The 18,908-nt window shown below is 40.5% G+C and overlaps 1 pseudogene; it reads left to right on the plus strand.

Moving 5' to 3' along the window:
• Window positions 1–16,649: 16,649 nt before the first annotated feature.
• LOC148371927 (U2 spliceosomal RNA) lies at window positions 16,650–16,774 on the plus strand (annotated as a pseudogene).
• The last annotated feature ends 2,134 nt before the right edge of the window (window positions 16,775–18,908 follow it).

Raw genomic sequence — 18,908 nt, forward strand, 5'->3', positions numbered from 1 at the left:
AGCATTAGTAAGATTGGCAACATTTCACCAATCGGGGCCCTCGGCTTGTGGTCAAATTTTGGATTCTCTATTTTCAAAATATTATGTAGTTGACAGAATATCTGATGAAACAACAGAGATATAGTCAGCGTGATTTACATGGATCATGATTGGGTGAATTGACTATGCTACGAAGAAGTTCTTTGTTAAGGGTAGATAATTTGGTTCCTTTTATTGTGGCCTTTTGTATGTGATAATACTTTAGCCACAAATCTGTTGTTTTCACAGAATGGGTTGCCCTCTTGAACATATGGATAGAATTAATGTCTGCTAGTATGACATGAGAAAGGAGAGAGAAAATATTTATCACATTTCCTTCCCTAAGAATTTATCCATAGGCTACTCAAATGTCAAATATGTCAACGCTTGGCTTGTCCTGTAAGAATTCTGCATTTCTTTGGTTTTAATATCAGACTGATCTGAGAAATGAATCCATCCTACAATGCCCGCCATACCCGAAGATTTCTTTTCCACATTTCCCACAAAATTGCAAGCAGGTGTTATTTAGAGCCCCCGTCTACCTCTGAAACTTTACAACCTTCTTGAGAGTGTTGGAGTAATATTGGCTCATTGATCCAAGTAAATATAGGATAACATTGATTGATACCGATCCGATAAAGATACTTTTTGCACGGAAATGTCATGATAATTTAATAATTGAACCCCCTTGAGTTAGTTTATACTTACAATAAACAGCACAAATGTTTTAGGCACTAACACATTTAAACTTTTATTGAATAAATACCATACAAACGTTAGCGGTATAAATAATAAATATGAATATTTCTATAACAACGGTTTTAGAAAAAAACCAAAAGAATCAAACCCTAAAAGCAGCATTGTGAAGAAAATATGAATGTAACAATGTCAACTAGTATCAAGTGTAAAGAAACGCTCTTTCTGTTGCTTATGAAGCATCACAACTTTAGATGAAACTGAACCCCTAATACCCCCCATAAGCAGGTTGCAGTGGCTGCTATCGGTGTGTGTGTGTGTGTGTGTGTGTGTTTGTGTGTGAATGGGTAAGTGTGAAGCACATTGAAAAGCGCTTTGGGAGGTCCTCAGTGACTTAAAAAGTGTTATATAAATGCAGACCATTTTCCATTTACCATTAAAATGACAACTACAATGCCTTGCATTGCACAATAAACAATAAGATGTTAAAGATGTTAAAAGAAACTTTAAAAGTATAAAAAGTAAAATAGTTTAACGAAATGACTGGTTCAGAACAAAAGTCAAGAGAGTCAGACCAAAAACGCAATGTCCAGACGCTCCCCGACTTACGAACAATGGTACATACCTTTTTTTCGGGATGTCGAAAAATATCCGGACATTGTTGTAAGTTAGATTTTGTATTGTATGCACTCTTTCCGAGTACAGGACATTACCATAGTGCTTCTTTCCGCCGCTACCGGCTTGTGGTGGCACCGTGAGAGGTCGCCCAGCATCAACCCTGAAGAAGAAATCCGGCTTCTACTTCCTGGTTTGTGTGTATACACACTGCATTGTATCTGTAGCACGCTAAGAACTTTGACGTTTTTATTGTTTAATATCTCTTGCATCCATTCAATATGGTTGGTGTAAAGTATGAAGAAGAGGTGAGCCGTTTCTTTTATAATAAAAGTGGAATAAGAAAGCTTGATTCGGTTGAGAAAATGGTTTGATTGTTCTTTGTTGGTCCACTTTGTACCACGGAGGAAGTCACGTAACGCTTCCAAAAGTTAAACTTAACTTTATTCATCTTTATCCTTATAATAATAAACAAAATATCTATAAAAAAAGGGTATAAAAACTTACATTTTGCAAACAATTGTTGCAGGTCTCAAATGTCGAATATGTCAACGCTTGGCTTGTCCTTTAAGAATTCTGCGTTTTTTTTGTTTTAATATCAGACTGATATTATTTATATAAATATGTTTTTTTATAAATCAACAATTTATTATTATTGACAAAACAATATTTAATGTGAGGGGACACTTGGAAACGGATGGGTGCTGCCAGGCTGTACTTGCCCAAGATATGCCACAGTAAGTGGGGCACTTACGTCCCAGGTGGCTAAGGGATCCGTGAATCGTGAAGCACATAATGAGTTTGTTGAAATGATCGTTAATTAGCGAATAATTAATGAAAACATTTTTCGGTGCGGTAGCGGCCCTACTGTATACAAATTTGTCCTGCAATAATGGCATTACCAACATGCAGTAATGCCAATATCGAAAAGTAATACAAATTTGAATAACAGATGGTCGTCTATAAAACAAGAATTAAAATAAAATATCAGTTGTATTATTTTTTTTGCCTTTCAAAGGCAAAGTCACGCAAGCCACTGAGCATTGCCATGCTCCAAGATTTATTTTCCATATTTCCCACAAAATTGCATGCAGGTGTTCTTTCCAGCTCCCGTCTACCTCTGGAACTTGATGACCTTCTTGAGAGTGTTGGAGTAACATTATCTCACATAGGGCCACCACCAAAAGAAGCAAAAGTATCTGTCTGTAGGAAAACTGGAAAACAAGAGAACTGGGAACCAAGCGACGACATATTGTCATTGAACTATTTACTGGATGCCAGAAATATTTGATACATAGCTGTGGAGCCTTTTTAGCATGACGCAGAAGAAGTCTGTTTGATTTAAAATGTGGATATACTGATGCTGTTTTCAGAGCGTTTTGAGTAGGAAATAAGGACACACCGGGTCAATTTCCTTTCCTTATTTGCTTAGATTAAGACTACTCGTTAGCCAGCAGTTAAAAACAGTTAAGCTATCACACCTGGGAGGGCTCCTGGGATAAGTGGATTGGCAAAAATCATGGCTTCAACAAAAGAGATGTCTCGAGACCAAAGACAGGATAGTCAAACTTCTTGAAGAAGGTAACTCTAATTGTATGGTTGCCAAAGATGTGGGCTGTTCACAGTTAGCTGTTTTAACGATTTGGACCAAGTACAAACAACATTGGAAGGTTGTTAAAGTTAAGCATACTGGTAGGCGTCAAGACTAGTGACTAAAGGCCATATGTCTTAAAAACAGAAAATGCACAACAAGAAAAAATGGTAGGAAGTTGGAGTCATAACAGAACTGTGCGAAATCACCTAAAGGAAATTGAATTTTTATATAGGAAAGCCAAAAAGAAACCATCATTGACAACTATACTATGGAGAATAGTGTCACACTGCAACACAGACATGTCTTTTTGTGTTGTTGTCATTGGTGATTGCCGCGGTAATGGACCAAACACCATTAAATTGTAATTTTTCCTTTAGGATTGAAGGAGATTTTTTTGCCTTACTCAGAAATTTTTGAAGGGCCTAAATAAATCATCCAATAGGCCTACGGGCCGTATGTTTGACATGCTTAACCTATAGGGTCCATATTCATTATAGAGATCCTAGTTTAAGAAATTATGCAGGATATAGATGTACAAAACTCTTCGATCTCTAATCTGGATTTAAATAATTAATTATTCGATATATAAGAACAATGATATATTGGACACATCTAGACTTTTCGAAGAAACACCTTAAATTTCAGATTTGACAAGTGCTTTGTGCCATATACAAATTATTGGCAAAACGACTCCTATCATATCATACCAATGTAGCGAGCAGAGACGGGAGTCGTAGGCGGAGTGTCAAACAAAGGTGCCAACGAAAGCTGCTTTAATGACATTTAAACTTGCAATAACAAAACAAACACGAGAGTGGCTCGAGCCGGCCGAATTAAGAGTCCCCCTAGGAACTCGCTAACTAAACAATGGTTCCGTGGGTGAATTATGTAAAACCCACTACACAAGCCCCCCCAGAATTCACCCATAGTCAAAGTCTCTGTGCCTGGTTGGGACGCTGACCCGGCCACTGCTGGTACAAGGAGCTGGAACAGCGGGGGGGTGAGAGCTTGTGGACTCAGTTGGAGAGCCCACAGGTGCTGGGGGCGGAGGGTCAGAGTGGGTACCCACGGGGCCGGAGGGTCGTGCCGCAGGAGGACGGCCGCGCCGTGGGGCTTGGGCCAGTTCCAATGGCTTGGACATATCCATGTGGGCAGGCTTAACCCTGTCCACGGAGACAGTCTCTGGCCTACCACCAATGTCCACGACCATGGTCTTGTCACCATGCTGCAGGACCTTAAACGGTCCATCATAAGGAGGGCGCAATGGTCCGCGGTGGGCATCGTGGCGAATGAAAACAAAACCAGCCGAGCGCAGGTTGGAGGGAACCCGTGAAACTGGCCTGCCGTGTCGCGATGTGGGGATAGGCACAAACGCTCCCGCAGTGCCCTGCAAGATGGACTTCTCCCTGGATGCAGCCCAGGGTGTTGTTGGGTCTGGGATGAAATCACCTGGCACCCGCAGCACTTGACCGTAAACCAACTCAGCTGAAGAGCACTGAAGGTCCTCTTTGGGAGCGGTCCTCAGTCCCAGCATGACCCAGGGTAGCTTATCGACCCAGTCCCCATCGGTCAGGCTGGCGCGCAGGGCCGCTTTCATCGAGCGGTGGAACCGCTCGCACAACCCGTTAGCCTGGGTGGTAGGCAGTGGTGCGGTGAAGTTTGACTCCCAGGCTCTCGGCAACCGTGTTCCACACCTCGGAGGTGAACTGTGCGCCCCTGTCAGATGAGAGATCTGCAGGGGGTCCAAAACTATAATAAAATGCTTATTCTTTCCTTTCAAATGAGTTTAAAACAGCACACCTTATGATCATTAGGGTACAGAGTGAACTGGTTTGCAGCACAGAAGACATTGTGCTAGAGGTTGCGTACAACATTTCCCTGAATTTTGGTTGGTTGGTTGGTTGGTTGGTTGGTTGGACCTGCGACTTGCTGTCAACCAGTTCAGAGTGTCCGTGCCCACTGGTCGAAGATTTTTTTTCCCCCTTTTTTATTTTCTTTGTTATTGAATGTGTTTGTCTTGCTGTCAGTCACCCCTCTCGAGGGATATGACCAAGGTAGATAGATAGATAGATTTATTAAGAAGGTACTATATAAACTCAACTTTTCCTTTCTTTGTGTAGGAATGCAAACGTCTCACCAATAAATTGTTTAGCAGTGCTAAAATATAAAATACAACACAAAAAAACCCCCACACACATTAATTCATTGTTCAAGTTATTTTTCATTTAACCTGTCAGTTTTTGGGATTCTCTTTCATTCTTGCATCCCTACATGAATCCCTGAATTTTCAAATTAGATTTTGAAGCACAAGTGGTGATTGCTAGCTGAGCCTGACCGACGATTCGCACAACTATACAATCAGTGGGCTCACTTTGCCTTGTGGCATAATGGTGAGGCTGTTGCCTTGTGTCATTCTTCATGATGAAAAAAAGTCCATAAAACAATTACTGGATGGCTTGACTTGCTGTTAGATTGCTAATGATGTTACTAATTATTTTGCCTGGTTCTACTGTTTGGGACTGAGGTGTGCACCATATCAGAAACCTCGACGATTTAAAAAAAGTTGCTTCAGTTTGTCGCTGGTTCGCGCCTCGGCCGAGTCATACCTAAGACTTATAAAATTGGTAAAATGGCGGCGCCCTCTGTTGGCTGCGGCTGCATCGGCTCGCTACAACGGGTCAGGTGTATCGACATTTCGTTCTGTGTACATTGTTACAAAGAATGACAATACAAAGGAAATTATTATTATTATTATTATATTGCTGTCAATATCTGGCACGCCATTTCCAGAAGCAAAATGTCCCTCCAGCAAACAAATTTCGGTTTCATCTTTTCTATTTGGTTTTTTTTTCATTGACCTCTTTAAAAGCAATCACTCAATCTCTATTCTCGGAAAAGCACCCTAAAACAGTAGTTTGGGTCCAGAAATATTTAAAAGAATGATGTCTTCCAACTGAAGATAAGCCCCAATATGAGACAAGAAGAATGACCCTCCAAAGGCGTCTTGTTCTTATTACTATTAAACACATCCATCAATCTTCTCAATTATTAAGTTAGGTAGAGGCATTGTGTAGAGGCTTAAGTGCTTGGTTACTGTTATTCTTCATGCGATTAAATAAGATTTAAGAACTTGGTGCTAATACTACATTTCCCAATTATTGTTTTTTATGTGTTTCAATATCAAGCCAAAAGTATTATTGAGGCTTACTGCAGCTCGAACTTTTGATGAATTGGCTTGCAGAGTGAGCCTGCAAGACAAAAATGCTCTGTGCTGTCTGGATCATTTCCTTTGAGTTAAATCGTCCTGTTAATGTGTTCCTCTGTGCCTTTGAGACAGATAAGTTCTGTTTTAATAGGATTCTGAACTCAGGACATGGCTGACACAGCTACACAGTTAAGGCAACAAGTTTGCAATAACTCACAATCACAAATATTCTCTAATACTCTACAAAACCACAATTGTAACAAAGGACACATAATTCAAGGTCAGCTTTCAACTTGAACTTGCACTGCAGTATCTCTGCAACATATTATATTCAAAACCCGCATAAGAAGAAAACAATCACAATATACTCTAACTGGTTACAGCTAATTTAAAGCTAAAAATTGTGACGATGTCAAAGACTAAAACGTGTCGAGGCAGAAGCATAGTGCAGAAACACAGATTAATGAAGGTCTTTATTTGGACAGGTTTCTGTGCACGGCAAGTCACGTAGTGAGGCAATAATCATGGTCCAAGATGGAGGCGGTAGGTCGCTATTCCAATTAACTCAATCAGCGGAGGTGACAGTCCAAGAGTTTGTCAGGTGGTATTCATGATCCGGAAAGGCAAGTGTTCCGTACACTGGAATAACAAACAAACACGGCTAGGCCTGAGTGCTTGAACTAGCACAGAACTAAGAGGACAGAGAGTTTAAATAGTGATGGAGGAGGACAAGAGACCGCAGAACATAATTTATCGTTATTTTAATACGTGAAATGAACAACAAAGTGTTGAATAAATCGTGTTTCTTTTCACAATTGTGTGTCACATGTTGTTAAATATTCAGAGTGTTTTATCTGTATGTTTGAAGCAAGAAATATGTAAACGAGTTCTTTGGGTGCTAATACTTTTTCAAGGCAGAGTATGATGTTCGGTCGAAGTCGTCCACCAGTTTCTACTCGTAGATCACGCCTGTCTGTCGCCCGGAACTTAAAGGGAGGGTATGCACATGGCCAAGCAGGTCGTCCCCGGCGATCAAGAGAAATGCGATGTAATAAAAAACAACCACAACACAAGAGAGTAGGATCAGCTTTGTACGGCAGGAACTGCTCTTGCTAACTATGATGAGTTATGGCTGGCAGTGAGCTGTCTTGAGCGGTCTTTAATGTTAGCGTCTAGAAACTTGCGTAACTTGCATTTTTATCATATGTCCGGTCAGATTTTTGTCCGAAAGACATCTCGTATTGCAAATTTCTTGTATTCTAAGCAGCTCGCATGTAGAGGTACTGCTGTAATGGCCATTTAAGCGATGGCTAATGTATGGTGTCTTTTTTGTGGCTAGCATCACCGAGGCGGACGATCCAAATCGTGACAAAATAGCGTCTGGACAGAAGAAACGTGAAAACGCAGCTCCGGTGCTTTCATGCACCTAGAGGCAGGCTTAGAACACCCTTGTCTCACAGCCCAAGAACGGCGCCGTGATGCCTGCCCTTGCCATAACTTTGCAGGCAGCCCGACCAACCCGGCTTTCGGCTGCCGGATTCTCTTCGGGAGCCGTCAGTCAACCTGCAAAAGCACAATAGTTCCCTGCTGCAAGACATTGCCGCTGTTGTCCTGGGGGCTCCACACCCGTGTTGAGCTAAACCGCTTACTAACACATACCACAAATCGTAGAAAATAGAAAATAGTTGTTTCCTGCAGCAAAAAAATACATATTTAAAGAAGATACATGAATTTGCAATCTGCGCTGCACTCAAACTGCACTTGAAAGACCACGAACGCTGCGGGAACTCTAAAACTTAAAAGTATTTCTACATTCCAAAACATACTAAATGTAAGGATATAGTACATGTTTTTTCTACATAACCTATCTATCTATCTATCTATCTATCTATCTATTTATCTATCTATCTATCTATCTATCTATCTATCTATCTATCTATCTATCTATCTATCTATCTATCTATCTATCTATCTATCTATCTATCTATCTATCTATCTATCTATCTATCTATCTATCTATCTATCTATCTATCTATCTATCTATCTATCTATCTATCTATCTATCTATCTATCTATCTATCTATCTATCTATCTATCTATCTAATTGCTAAATTCAAATTAATTTCCGGGATAATGCATTTTGAAGACAGCAAGATTTGTCCTTGTGATCTGAGCTGTGACATCATCGGATAAACAAAATCACCCTAGGAAGCCAGTCTCCATATTGTTTTAGTGTTATTCAGTTGAAGAGTTTATGAGTGTTTTAAGAGAAGTTTTGGTAGCTTTTGTGTATGCAATAATGGTAAAACAAGGGGAGAGCAGCAAAAAAGGGGCTAACTGGCAAAACAAAACCATCGAGAGACGCCAAGGTGGGGCTAACTGGCACCGATCAACGAAAGGCGGCCGTAGCCTTGGCGGAAAAATGCGGTGCTGGCTGACCAAAAAACACGCAGTGAGCAGCAACAGCTACGGTTGTAAACGCAAAACCAGTCAGGTATAAACCAAGGGAAACAGCAAAACCGGAGCTAACGCCAAACAACACACGGTGGGCAGCCAATGAGCCCCCAACCGGGAGCAAACAAAACCGAGATGCCCTCACTAGCCCCGGCGCTAACGAGGAGGAAGCTAGACAAAATTATATCAACCTCAACACACATAGCATAAAAACACAAAGGAAAAGCCACAATCGCCTATCCCCAAGAAGAATTGAGCGGTATGGAATCATTGTTCAATACAATTGATTTTTTGTTTCGGAGCTGCCTCAAATGTTGTGTTGATTTGAAAGTTCTGTGTTCTTTCAATGATGTCACAGCTTTACAGCAAACGAGCCAAAAGGAACACTACACATTTGGTGCCTAATTGAAAACAAATCTGTTTGGGAACACCTTTTAAAAAAAAAAAGCTTGACATGACCGTTGTTTTTTTCTACTACTACTACTTGTAAAAAAAGGAAACTTTCGAATGGACTTGATTTAATAACAATAACTATTATTATACAGTAATACAATCACAGGGAACACATAGACATACAACCACTCTCATACGCAACCATACCTAAGGACAATTTGGAGTCACCAATCAACCTACCCTGTATGATTTTTGGAATGTGAAACTAGCATGCTCAGAGAAAAAGCACGCAAGCATGGGGAGAACATGCAAACTCTGGGCAGGGTGGCCGGCAGCTGGAATGGAGCTTGGGACCGCCTAACAGTGAGGCAGACATGCTAACTTAGTCATCCACAGTGCCACCCTTTTATCAGTTTAAATCATTTAAATTCCGTGTAATTTTCCAAACATATTCAGTACAAGGGGACTTAAGTGATAGTTAAGGTTATGACTATAAATGATTCCAGTAACTCCTTTCTTTTGTGAGTGTTTTTGGGGACAGCCAGTGGCACATCCAGTCGGAGTATGTGTTTCGTTATGGCTTTCATAATTTATTGCACATTTGGATGAAATCATTTGCGGGTTTTCTCATGACTCATAATACGATTTGCTTTATTTTCTCTGTCTTTTATCGTGTTTGTAGCAAATAATATGACTTTGACATCCTTTGATATGCACTAGAATATCTCATGAAGGCAATTGAGTCGAAAAGATTTCTACTGGGACGACCCTTAAAACAGTAAATTACACACAACTATAGTAACTGTTTTGTATTCTTTAAAGCAACATTTGAAAAATAAGGTTACAGATGGTAAACATTTTCGATCATTGTTTACAAATGAGATGGGAGTCTAACTAGCAACTTCTTTGGTGTTTCTGTCTCCAATCAAGTATACGGAACACACAATTTTTATTTCCAAGGATGCGCTCTTTGGATGAGGAGATCAAGCAAGATCTGTAAAAGACATTTCAAACATGTTGATTTGGTTTTTGGACTACAGCCCCCTTGAGTTTCCTCAAAGCAGGATATGTCCAACATAAGGCCGTGGGCAATATCCGGCCCGTTAGATGATTTAGTGCGGTCTCTAGTGCATTTTTATCAAAAGCTGTTATTTATTAAATAAATGAAAACCAAATTATCTATCTGGCCATCAGGTTTCAAACTGCATTTTCTCAACTGTTAATAAAATAAACCAGTTAACACAATCAATGCCAAACATGAACGCGCCTCGCCCCCTCCCCCCAATTTATTGTAAGTAAATGTTTTATGTCTGAAAAAAGATGCTTTGTTATCCATGATTATCATTCATAGGGTAGGATACCAATGTAGCCTGAATGATAAAGCATAATACTGAAAAAACAACGCTTATATTTTTTGTGTTTAAATTATTTTACTGATTCAGCCCGCATAAGAAGTCTGGATCCAGCCACAGAGCCAATTTCAGTTTGACATCCCTGTCTTGAAAGGACATTGCCTACCAACAACAACAATCATCAACATTTAACAATGATTTTACACTCCCCAACCTGCCCCCATGATAGCATTTTGTCTGCTGCAGAACACAATGCACAATACGTTGATATCAATGACCCTAAAGACGATTCAATTCAAAATTTGTGAAATATTGAAACCGCAAAAAGGAAACCGCGACAGAGCGAAGGTACTCCAATGGCACTGTTCTAAAAGTGTTTGAGGGTTAGATGCCATCCCTTGCCCACAATCCACAGATTGTATGTAGTTTTCATAAATGTTCTCTCTCTCTTAATAATAATAATTATTGAAAATAAAAATTTACTCTTCTCAATTCAATATTGCAAAAAAGAAAAAAGATTATTTTCCTGATTTCAAATAAAGTCATGTTTATTTGTATAGCCTTTGAGTCTCGAGGGGGTGCATAAGCAAGTTAGGATGACCAAATGAATGTAAGATGAAAATACAAAAACAAATTGATTCATTGCTTTTACAGAGTTTCACGGAAAACAATCTCTAAATAAAATGCTTTGAAATCATCCAAATGAACTGTACGGCACCGAACTGTGATGGCACCCTTTGTTACGAAAGTGAGAATGCTGAATCAAGTTCAGCAGATGAACATTATCAATCCGAGGAATAAACAGCGAGTCAAGTTTAAAGCTGGTTGGACGGATCCCTCCATCTATCAGTTAGCTGATAAGAGAATTGGGAGGTGAGGCGCTCATTATCATCAAGCGGTCTCAAATAAACTCCCTATTCAAACAAACACATCGAGACGGGAATTTGGATGGTTCTGCTTTGATAATGAGGCATGATGTGACTTTTCCAACACTACTCCGATGTTGACCCAAGCATAACTTAATTGGCCTACAACACAACCTACCGATCTGTGCTCAGGTAACGATCTCTCCTTCCTTCCTCCTTTTTCGCGAATGCCAAGTTTGGTGTCGTCCTCGTCACTCGCGTCAGCAACGCATTCGAATCGATAGGGCTGTATATCCAATTATCTGGTACTATAACTGTTTTTTTTCCTCTAAACACATCTGTCAGGGACATTCTTTCATTATAATCGGCCACAAATCCGGGTCAGAGAACCTTCATTCACTCCAATCGCTGTCATTCTCGGAGCTAGCCTCAAATGTTGTGTTAAGGAGATTCACCATTTTGAAAAGGATGTGTTACCCCGATGATGTCACAACTGCAGAAAAAAGCCAGATGTGTCACCTTTGAGACTACATATCTTGAGATCACAGCCGCATGGAACATTTTGCAACATTATTTTGTAATTGTGGTGAAGAACACTACACGTTCTGTGCCCAATTGAAATAAAATTCCGGTTGGGAATACCTTCACTGTGATCTTCTCAGGAATGTGCTTGTTTACTGACAAAGGGAAACTGATGTTTTCTGTCTCTCATTTTCGGAGAAGTTACATTATTTCGACTAATTTGATGAATTAAGAGTTATGATTAATATAGGCAGTGATATTTCATTGATTCAACAATTCCTCCCCCCATTGAGAACATTTTATTTGAATCAATAATTCTAATGACTTGATTTTTCTACTTGCATATAGTTGACAAGCATAATGGCGTGGCGTTGCTTGGATGAGGTTGTCTGGGCGGAGGTTTGTTTAAAATTTGCCGGGGGGCCACAAAAAAGCGCCGAAAAGCCGCATGCAGCCTCACAAGCGCTCGTACACGAAAGGAGATGATTATGGATGTTGTTGATATTTATTTGGAGGTATCTTGACATGAAACCTAGCTAAATACACTCACAGAGGCCGACATTACCCCTGTGTGAATTATCACAAAAATTGGTTCCGTCGTTTTGAAGCCTATAAGTCACATACAAATACACGCAGACATACAAAAATAGCGATATGTATTATATTAGATTAGATTGAAGCCTTTCTTATTATCACGAAGGTTGCAGGGATGCTAGAGCCCATCCCACTCATCGGGCAGTAATTCTTATCGTATACGTTTTTTTTGTACAGAACTTATTTTGTGTGGGAGATCGAAAAAGTATTTGCAGAAAGCTGAATATTTTAGTAAGAAGGACTTTGTTCAACTACAGCGGACATAATCTTTGTAGAGATATTGACCCAAGTAAGTCGCTATATTTTAACGCATGTGCTAATGTTACTCTATTGTTTTGAAAAAAGGAAAGTGGAAACTTCTTGGGGAAAAATACAGTTGTTATTCCTGTTGAGGTTTCTGTGAGCACAACTAATTGCTGGGGACAAGATGATTCATTCTTTTGTAATGATGTTGCTAGAAGAGATATACAGCTGGTGAGATCTGTTTCCCGTTTTTTGGTGTACATGTTTGTTTATTTTACGGCATATTTGCGGTTCATTTGGCTTCAAACTAGATTAAAAACATTTTCATGTATGGCATCATTTGACAATAAACTCTCAATTTTGTACTATTCAGAAGGGAAAACAAAACTTTTCCAAACTAAACATTCACAAATGTCTTGTTTAAAAGCATCTCGTCATCATATCACCACTGTGAAACAGAGGCTTGGTTGCGGAAAGAAGTCTGGGTAGTAAATTATGGTGGAAGTGAAAGAAACATATTTTCTTTTATTCTTTCAAACAAAAAAATAATTACAAGGAAAAAAAATCCAAATTCACAGAGTAATATCCATCCATCCATTTATCTGCACCGCTTATCCTCAGTAGGGTCCCAGGGGTGCTGGAGCCCAACAGTGGGCAGGGGACACCCTGAACTGGTTGACAGTCAGTTGCAGGGCTCACAGAGACAGACAACTCACTTGCTCATTCTCACCTAGGGACAATTTGGACCAGCCAATTACCTGACATGCATGTTTTTGGGTATATGGAATGAAACTGGAGTGCCCGGAGGAAATCCATGCAGAGATGGGGAGAACATGAAAACCCACACGGGGAGGCTGCGGTAGCTGGACTTGAACCCTGAACCTTCGCACTGTGGGGCTGCGCGCCAAATATCCCATCCGCCGTGCCGTCTCACAGAGTAAAAATGTATCTAGAATGAAGATCTGCATATTGTTATTTCCTTTACCTCCTTTCTCAAAATAAATTATTTTGTTAGGATCAGGCGCCAAACTGGAGGAAAGTTGCTGAACTGCACACATTTGAGACCAACCTCCACATCCGTGTCTCGGTGGTGAGGAGAAAGTCCCTTTGCCTCTTCTGTAACCTGTCCTGACGGTGAAGGAAGGGGCCCCCGGGCGCTTCTGTACCGTGTCCCGGCGGCGAGGGTCCCTTTGTAACCTCTGATCCCTATACTGGCGGCAAGAAGGTACCTGTTCAGGCGACGGGGTCACTCGGCTGCTTCTGGTCCCTGTTCCTGCGGGGAAAGAGAAAGACCTTCGACCACCCCTGTCCTTGTGATGAGAATGTGGGGAGTCTTTGACCGCTTCTGGCCCTGTTCAAACATGGCTGGACAAGAACCTTCAGCCGTCCCCTGTTTCGTTGGAAAAGGTCTGTTTGCTGCAGTTTTGTGATCTCTTTTTGTTTTCTGGGCCGTTTGGCGTCTTGAGGAATGGGTAGTTGCTGGACAGGACACACTTGAGCCCAATCTCCACCCACCAATCCCTAATCATCCAAAAACTTTATAATGACTGTCTGGACGAGACACTGTGTCAGGTCATTGCATTTTCTACATCCATTGTGCCTTCTGTTACCATGTCAGGTTTTTTTTTTGTTTCTAGTTTGGACATTTTTCTAGTTGTTTTAAGACCTTGTTTGTCTTCGTCTGTTAATCTTTTATTGTTATTAAGTACCATCCTTTGATGAGCACACCTGCCTCATTTCTGGTGTCCCTGCTTTTGGGTCTACTTCCGAAAACGTTACAGATTTATAATGGGTATGTTTGCACCGACCCGAATAAATTGTTTACATGGCAAGTTGATTCCAAGATGGAAAGCAAGAGCAACGTCAGTATGCAAAATGATGTTTGCGCATTTTGCTTTGATATTCGACTTTTAAAGTCAATCGCTGCAATTTAGGAAGTACAGTATTTTCTTCTTCCTAGTTCCAAATGTGTCCTCTATTGTTGTAGCTCATGCTGTGCTTGTCCATTGGTTGCCATTGACGTTACACTTTGTATGCATGGATACAATAGTGACATTTTCGCTGTTAGGGCTGAAAAAAGAAAATTGCAATATCTCTGAGAAATAAACCAATTAGACTTGTTTAGCACGTTAGCCTGAGCTTGTGTGTGTAATTTGTATCCGTACTACATGCCCACTATTATTTGCAGCACCAATGAAGAAAAAAAATATATTTTGGATGGAAAAGCTAAGCATCCGCACCAATCCGGACAAGTTGTCGGATCAGCTAAATCCGATGAATGCACGGGTAAGTCTAAAATGAAAGGACAACCTACAAACTACTTGTAGCACCTATGCTGTTGGGCAGAGGGAAGAAAAGCTACAGGACTAGTTATAGGTTTGATGAGTGGTAAAATATTACAACATTTAACACAAATTATTGTAAAAGAAGACTCTTATTTTAGGTTTAAGGTGTTGGATGAGAAATCCTAAATTTGATTAACCAATGCTGGTTTTTTTCTCGATTTTAGTTTGATAAGTGGACATCTACTCTGTTGATGAGCTATTATTAATCACAAAATTTACATTTATGAGCATTAATGAATTTCGTGTCAAAATAAAAAGTCACAAAATTTCAATGGCAATTCAAATGAAAGAAGGTTCATCAAATAAGCAAAGAAAACAAATTCAGATGTTTTCCAATTTAGGGAATCCCAAATCCATCAGTATCGGTGGTTTACTCAAAGTTCCCGAGTCCACAGTCAAGATCAAAGGAATCCTTGATTCAGAGCTCTATGATAAATCAGATCCTCGATGCGGATTCTTGGTCTGGGGTAGCTCGCCACTCAGCTCACCAAGAATCACATTTGTCCAAGAGATCAAGGAAATTTCGTACGGGGAAAAAAATGGCCTTTGAATAAGGCAAACAAAATAAATATATCTAGTCTTCTTTTTTTAAATACACTTTGACAACGTCGAGCCTTCTGCTATATGTCAAGAAACATTTAGGGGCGACTTCTCGTAACTCGAGCTGGTTACAAAAATTTGTAATTTTACACACAAATTAGGCAAGTCAAGTGCAATATAAAATAAATCAACAGAGACATCAGATAATAAAAGGGGATCTCAATTTAGATTTAAATGCTATTTATTATCTTTTACCATGAACCATGTTTTCTTAGTACATCAAAGCAACCTTTTAAACTACAAAGGGAATGGAAACCAAAACTCATCAGATCAGGTTTTTCGTCTGTACACCATCATTTACACCGTCTCTGGTGGAGTCAACAAAGAAAATGAGAGATTTGGTTTTCCAACTGTAAGGTATGTCATGCTTTGCTAATCACAGGTTCTGTCTGTTGTACTCTCGCGTGCATGTTCTGGCCGCAGTGAGCAATGAAGAAGGACTGGCTATTTGCACTTGGTTTGATGCCTATAATGTCTTTTTTCCCTTCTAACTCTCTTTTCAAATAATGTTACATACCGTAAATTACGGACTATAAGCCGCTACTTTTTTCCCTAACTTTCAACCCTGCGGCATATTCAGTGATGCGGACAATTTATATAATTTTTCTAACGGCCACTAGCGGCGCTCGAGTGTTGCTACCATTAACTGCCCTGTCAAAGCTATATTATTATTATTAAAGCTTTGAAAACTCTCTCAGTGTACCGTCTTTCTTTGTAAATATGTGTAACCCATGTATAATATGTATTTGCAACTGTATATTTTTGTAATGTATTTATTTTAGACACTTATTCTGATATGTTTTGCGCTGGTGAACGAAAAATGAGGGGCGGAACAAACGCGGGGTGCCGAGTTTAAGTGGGGACCGCTAAAGGTGAGGGACAGACAAGGAAAGAAGAGGGGGTAAAAAGTTGGTTAAAGAAAAAGGAGTTGCGTGAGTAAATGTGTTCATCTGATATATTTTTCCCACCCTTACCTTTGGAAATATACACTTTTTTCCTTGGATTACTTTCAACGGGACCCGGACTCTGCAGGTCTGCATCAAACCTTAAGTACCGGTATCAATTTCCGTTCATTTTGCCGGCTGTGATTTTTGGACTGTGGACTTTAATGAAGGACATTCAGCGGCTGAACGCTCAGTGGCTCAGCGGCTGAACGCTCAGTGGCTCTCCGGTGTTATGCTTTGATTTTTGCATTCTGGAGATGGAATAAGAGCTTGCTCTGTCCACTCCACGCATCGGCCCGGTATTGCAGTACCTCCGGGAACGGTGCATTCGCAATGATCGCAGCAAGGCTTTAAGGCTAGGACCTTAGCTTGGCCTTTTGGCTGAGAGTAAGTGTCCCGGCTCCTAGGCTTTGTAGCGTATTATGAACTGACCGATAACGGATAATGGATAATGAATAACGAAGATAGCTAAATAACCCTTAAAAACCCCACATTTAGTCTCAAACGCGGAACTTGAAGTCGGGTTAGAGTCAATTTTGTGTTTGTGTTTCATGTTTAAATGTGGGCGCATGCGGCTTATATACAGGTGCGGCTTGTGTATGTACAAAATCAGTCTTCCACTTAAAATGTCCGGAATTTACGGTGCTACCAATTGGACCATTGACGATCATAATCGGATGTCCGTGTACATGTACACGGCATTGAATAACCTCCATATCGGCAATATTCTGATTTTAATCACACTAAATTCTTTGTGAAATAATAACTATTTTTGATTTGAATTGATTTCTTAATTTTGTTTACTTTCCTCCCTAAATACTGTTGCCAGCTTCCCTAAACTTTTCTGGATTTCTGCAACAGCTGGCTGACTGTTGGATTCTCTGAGGCCAGCCACCAGGTTTTCTTTCAGTCTGGTTGTTAATGGGCCGACAAACCAGGTAGGCTGATAGGCAGTGTGGGTTTGTTTGTAGTTTTTGTGTGTTGTACAGGAATTCATGTCAAAGCAGAAATCATTGGTTCCCATATTACTACCACCATGAGTACCACCAAATATTCAAGCATTCCACAGGTGCAATGAAACCTTTTGATTGAAAAAAAAATGGAATCAATTTATGTTGTTAAAAAAACCTTGGAAAGTCACATAGAAGTTCATTAGTTTTGCCTCAAATATGGTTATATTGGGGAAGGCAGAAGCTCAGGAGGTAAAGCGCTCGCAGGTTCGATTCCCGACTCCTCCATGTTATATGTCGAGGTGTCCTTGGGCAAGACATTGAATACCTAATGCCCCCCACAAGCTGGTAGTTGCCTTGAATGGCTGACGCGACTATCGGCATGTGAGTGTGTGTGAATGAGTACTTGTGAAGCACATTGTAAAGCGCTTTGGGAGGTCTTCAGTGACTTGAAAATCTCTATATAAATGCATACTATTTACATTCACAAGTCAAGTCAAGTCATGTTTATTTGTGACGCCCTTAATCACAAGCAGTGCCAGCCGCACAGACCACAGATAATTGCAAACCACAGGCTATTGTTACACCATCCCCTGATCTAAAACCTACATGAGGACAAGGAAAAACTCAAAAATCTCAACATGAGGTAAATGAAGAAATCAAGATAAGGGACCGCACATGAGGTAATCCCCTTCCAGGATGACCAGGCTGCAACAAATGTTGCTATAACAAAAAATACACAGAAATTGTCAGCATAAAATATAGCTAATTATTTTTGGTAATGTTATTATATTTAAAAGTCATTTTTTTAAATTACCTTGGACACAACAATCCTGCAAAATTCTATCATTTACTAACTAAAATCTCATCTCATTAGCTGCACCGCTTATCCTCAGTAGGGTCGCGGGGGTGTTGGAGCCCATCCCAGCTATCGTTGGGCAGTGGTCAGGGGACACCCTGAACTGGTTGCCAGCCAATCGCAGGGCACACAGGGACAGACAACTCGCTCGCTCATTCACACCAAGAGACGATTTGGACCGTCCAATCCACCTGAAATGCATGTCTTTGGAATGTGGTAGGAAACCGGAGTGCCCGGAGGAAGCCCACGCAAGCACGGGGAGAACATACAAACTCCGCACAGGAAGTCCGGTAGCTGGATTTGAACCCACACAGGAGGTTCCCAAGACCTCAGAACTGTGCCGCGCACGCGCTATCCACTGCGCCGCCGTGCTGGATTAAAATAGAATAGAATAAAGCGCAAAAAACTGTTAACCATAAAGAACAAATTCTTCAGAGAGAAGTGAAATGATTACAAAACATTTCCTGGTGTATCATACGTTAATGAAGCAAGATCATCTCAGGGGCCGTAAAAAACTTTCTTACGCTCCACATCTGGTCCAAGGGCCTTAGCTTGGACATTTGTGCTCTATAGTGTTCTCCCATTGATCCAATTTACCTATGTCATCACATAATATAGCTGGCTAGCTGCAGTGATGTTACATCTTAAAGTCAGTACG

Source organism: Urocampus carinirostris, chromosome 2 (genome assembly GCF_059441175.1).
Source record: "Urocampus carinirostris isolate Australia breed hairy pipefish chromosome 2, RoL_Ucar_1.0, whole genome shotgun sequence".
Classification (NCBI taxonomy): Eukaryota; Metazoa; Chordata; class Actinopteri; order Syngnathiformes; family Syngnathidae; genus Urocampus; species Urocampus carinirostris.